The 5124-nt window shown below is 43.3% G+C and overlaps 1 long non-coding RNA gene across 1 annotated transcript; it reads right to left on the bottom strand.

Annotated features, from left to right (window-relative positions):
• Nucleotides 1–1323: 1323 nt before the first annotated feature.
• Nucleotides 1324–3287, bottom strand: LOC119354230. Its single transcript, XR_005170736.1, has 2 exons — nucleotides 2026–3287; nucleotides 1324–1888 (listed from the first exon to the last, which is right to left on the bottom strand). It is a non-coding gene; the product is annotated as an uncharacterized LOC119354230 (long non-coding RNA).
• Nucleotides 3288–5124: the final 1837 nt, after the last annotated feature.

The raw sequence follows: 5124 nt of genomic DNA, 5'->3' as shown, positions 1-5124 counted from the left end.
CTGGATGTCCCACACGTCAGCGAAAGGAGTGGGACATGAATAGCATGGTAGAGCGTCTTCACTTCTTCCACTTCTGGGTCGGAGACCACACGTAGTAGTACTAGTGGTATGAACGATACAAAGTGTGACCCGGAGAGAAAGACACGTCTAGTTGGATGGTCTCGGGGCATACCCGTAAAGAAATATAAAACCTAATATGTGCCTCCAATTAATATAGTAGTAGAGTACTTAGCCACGTACTCCATATCATCGTCGTGCATTGCACGTACAACATTTAGTGGTAGTAAGAGAGAAATGCATATATGCCAGGCATGTTCATACTATTTGTGCCTTTCTACTTCACTTACTGCACTACATTACTCAGGTTCGTACGTCCACTCCTGGGTACATGTCTGTCTCGTAGTTCCAGTCCCACTTGTTCTTCATAGATGGAATGATCCATAATTGTGGGCAACAGGAGTCCATATCATCGCAGTTAGTGTGGCTCCCCACAATGGAGACTCATCTCAACTATGGCCAGCCTCGATGTGCACTACAAAAAAAGACATCCGTGACATTTAGGGCTGAACGAATTTTTTTGTCATACTTATGACACTTCTATGATGATAATTGTGACAAAACCCGGTATCATCATAGATGTGGTGGCCTCCTACTTCTATGACAAAACAACATGACAGAAAATGGGCTTTCCATCTTGGGCGGGCCGGAGATGCAGCTGCATGACATTCTTTGGGCCGTCCATGACGGAAAAACCATGGTAGAAGCGAAGGCACGAAAAATATCACGGAGTTCCCGGTATGATGGGTGGTCGGGGGCCGAGCGATGCACCATCATCCTACATGGGGTTTAACACTCCTGCAAAAATTAGTGCAAAACAAAAAAAGAACTATGTTGCACATACTTTCACCTCATCTACTCACTATAATATCTAGAATTTGGAGCTGAGAATATACCTGCAGACAAATAATATAACACTGATGGGGATCCCTAACGTCTCAACCAATCTGTTATCCTCCTGCTTGAGACTACTTGTAAAGTAGCTTTCTACACTAAATCCCTCAGCTGTAACGATAAATGGTTGTATTTGCATTGTACTTTTTTTAAGGCGGGTCATGAATCTGGAAGATCTTTCAACAAAACATGGGACGGAAGATAATAACACTACACTAATGGTGGCAAGGCTAGAGTAGTCAGTTTTGTTGAGCCATAAGTACAAACACTTCATCTACAAGCCTGCTCGTCCCAACTTTACACCTAAACATCTCTGTATGTGGGTGTATCACATCCATGCCCCGTCATATCTTGAATGGGAAGTCATATGGCTAGAGATCAAAGGGATCAACACCTGAGGTTTTTATTTATTAAATAATTGGCCAAACCGCCAGCCAATATTGATTTTTAGAAAGTAAAAGTTAAGCACAATATGAATATACAAATGGAAATTCTGCACTTTAAATGCGTACATCATCTTTTCAAGTGAAATAATAAAGACTCCCCTGTTCTTAGAAAAAAGAAACTCCCATGTGAAGGTAGTCTTCCTAGTACAACCACTTGTTGTGCTTCCTTTAAAGAAACTAATAAGGACCAATCGTCATTAGGAACTTCGGATATCAACACAAATCCTAAATTTGGATCGCTGCAAAATATAACCAAGGATACAAGCATGAAAGCTAAAGTAGCAGTTAGCATATGCTGAATCATAATGGAAGAGCCGAAGAGGAGAGCATAGAAAAAAAATAGCATGTGGTCTTCATATGCTGAAAATGAGAATCAATAACCAAGTAGATTCAGAATGGGGATAGATTCAAGCCTGAAAAGGTTGCAGTCTCTCTCCTTTGCTTTACTGCATAGATCATTTTTTATTAGAAGTTCCAGCTCTACACAGTACCTATGCAAGTGCCTAATCAGAATACATGTCACTATTGAAACGCAAAACCAAAAACCACAACAACCATTGAACACAAACAAGAGAAGGGGAGAAATCTTACACTTCGATGAAATAGATAATACACATGCATTAGTTACCTCACACTTGCTGAGCTTGAAGAATTTGATGAAGATGATGTCAGTGTACATTGTACTCATGGGATTCCTTTGCATCCATGGACGCCCCAAAAAAGCTGCACATATTAAGGAAAAAAGTGTTTGATGACAACAAGTAAACAGCCACACAAATCCATGGCGGCGTATAATCTTCGTGTTTGGGCTTATCATGCTAAGGATGCCGAAGAGCTGCAGGCGCAACAACGGGTGTAAATTCAACACTGCTGCCTGTGTTTCTCCATTGTCCCCAAATATTAAATTTCAATAATTTGCATAAGCCCTGAACCTTCTGCATTCCTTAATTCAATGTTCAGGTGAACAAAATGAATATTGTAGTTTCCCCAAAAAATGAATGGAGTGAATGTTGCTACAGTCACATTAGTCGAAGTAATAGATGAATCTGCACTGTCCATATAAATAAATCTATAGAGTATAAAAAAACTAAACGGTGATACTCACCGACAGTACCTCTTTAGTAGTGATGTCCAGCGTTGGAGGCATGATTTACGTTAGTAGCAAGTGGTTAGTAGTCGATGAGAGTAGCATGCATGATTGCGGTGCTCGAGATGAAACTGCTCCTAGTTGAACATTCACATAGAAGGGACACGTTATATATGACATCTCAAGTGAGAAGACCATGTAGCAGTGATGTCCAGCCGTGAAGGCATGATTTATGTAGCGCCAACCTTAACGGCAGCATGTTTAGAGACATGATTTAGATGAAGAGTGCGTCCAGCCATGGAAGGATATCCTGCAAACGAATCAGTCAAGAAACAGATTAATACGTATATCACATGCTAGATCCCTGCCGCTCCTTGCTGCTACATGTGCGCCTCACGTCGCTGGTCGGGGGTCTGAGCAGACCACAGCCACCGTGCTACTCCTGCTCGCTAGAGTGGTGGATCCCGTCGCACCCGTGCGCAGTGGTCGAGGACAGACCCCGTCGGGAAGGAGGATACGGGATCAAAGGCGGACGGATCTGGAGTGGAGGCCAGTCGCAGTGCCCCAATCAGGTTCAGAGGAAAGAGATAGGTAGCGGAAAAGAGGAGAAGGGGGAGAGGGAGGCATGGCGGCGGGGTCCTGCTGGCTTCTCCCAGCGAGATCGGAATGGCGCTGGCTGACTTCTCCCGGCGAGGTCCGGAAGGCGCTCGGGCGAGGCCAGCGAGGAACATGCAGCGGCGGCTGAGGAGGAGGGGCTAGGAACCCTAGCCAGGGTGAGGGGGTCGTGGGTGGGTGGCGATGGATTGTTTCTGTGGGCTGCCTGTGAGCGCATCGACTGCTGGGAGGTGAAAAAAAACCATAGGAAAAATAACCAATGAAAATTAACCAACGAAAAATAACCAGGGATAGATGGTGGTGAGAGGTGGGACGAAAATAAACCTGGAACGGAGACTACCAACTACTCCATTAGTAGTAGAGATTATGTAATGCATATATGTGTGGACAAATCATTGGAATTTAGCTACCATATGTTCAATTGCAGTTGTTGCGAAATCTGATGAATGTTCTTCCTCTGGACACTATTTGTTCAATTGAATATTGTGGCGAATTTGCTTTTTGCATGCCGATTTAAAATGGGATATTTTTGTTTATTTGTTCAATTGAATATTGTGGAGAATTTGCTTTTTGCGTGCCGATTCAAAATGGGATGTTTTTCTTTTAACCTGGCAATTGCTCGGGGTCACGGTTCAACTAAATGAGTGTGTGCGATCCACATCGGAAAGTATACGTCAATCGTAGCGGAACCGTCGTTGATACACAGCAAATCGCAAACGATTTGCAGCGCTACTACGTGTTGGTAAGGTCTCTGAAACCGTTTGTGATATCGCGTTATTGCACACGAGAACTGGGAGTAAACCGTGCCCAATGCAAAATACAATCCCAGTCGTAATTTTTCAGGACATGTGTGGGATCCCAAACGAAAAGCACATGTCACTCCTGCGGCAAACGTCAGTGATACCCAACAAATCACAAACGGTATGCAACACTTGTATGTGTGCGAAGGGGCTCCTGAACCGTTTGTGATAGAACATTATCACAGACGATAATTGTTGGCAGATGTGTGAGATGGAGTCTAGCACGACATGCGGGTTATGCAGAAAACTCATGTGCGATGGGGCACAAATCGCACACCGTTCATATGTTGGCCCGTGTGCCTTACATACTGTTTCCCAAACGGTTCGTTACGACAGACTGTATGGTTTCACTGCGTCATTAGAAACGCTTAATCACTGATACCCCACGTGCGAAAGAATTTAGTGTATGCTGCATCGCACACGATTACATTTTGGAAGGCCTCTGGATCACTGCTCCATATCCCTGACGGTTTCTGGGTCGTGTGGGAAGGACACCCTATCGCACACACTCACTTGGCAATGGTCCCAAATGCCGTCGCAGAAAGGGGTTAAAAACCGTCTGTATAGCACCGACGTGCACCAGTGATTATTTACAATGTTGACCCAGTTGTTCCTACTACTTATATTGAAAAACCACCTTTCCCTTTTAGGATAAAGGAACATGCTAAGGTCTCAACCGTGGTCAATAAAAGTAATATTAGAGCACCTAAACCTGCTGAACAAATCGAAGTAGAACCTAGTGTTGCTATGGTTAAAGATATCTTGGTGGAAAATATAGATGGGCATGTTATTTACTTCTATGATGAAGCTGCTAGAATTGCTAAACCCGATGAAAAAGATAAACATAGACCTGTTGTTGGCATGCCTGCTGCCTCGTCAAAATAGGAGATCACTGTTATCATGGTTTATGTGATTTAGGTGCTAGCGTGAGTGCTATCCCTTTCACCTTATACCAAGAAATTATGAATGACATAATACCCGCTGAAATAGAAGACATAGATGTTACTATTAAACTTGCCAATAGAGACACCATCACAACACTTGGGATTGTTAGAGATGTTGAAGTCTTGTGTGGGAAAATAAAATACCCTACTGATTTTCTAGTTCTTGGTTCCCCATAAGATGACTTTTGTCCCATTATCTTTGGTAGACCTTTCTTGAACACTGTCAATGCTACTATAGACTGTCATAAATAAACTGTCAGTGTTCGCTTTGGTGATGAGTC

Source organism: Triticum dicoccoides, chromosome 2A (genome assembly GCF_002162155.2).
Source record: "Triticum dicoccoides isolate Atlit2015 ecotype Zavitan chromosome 2A, WEW_v2.0, whole genome shotgun sequence".
Classification (NCBI taxonomy): domain Eukaryota; kingdom Viridiplantae; phylum Streptophyta; class Magnoliopsida; order Poales; family Poaceae; genus Triticum; species Triticum dicoccoides.
The sequence above is the reverse complement of the archived record's forward strand: the minus strand, read 5'-3'. Positions and strand labels throughout refer to the sequence as shown.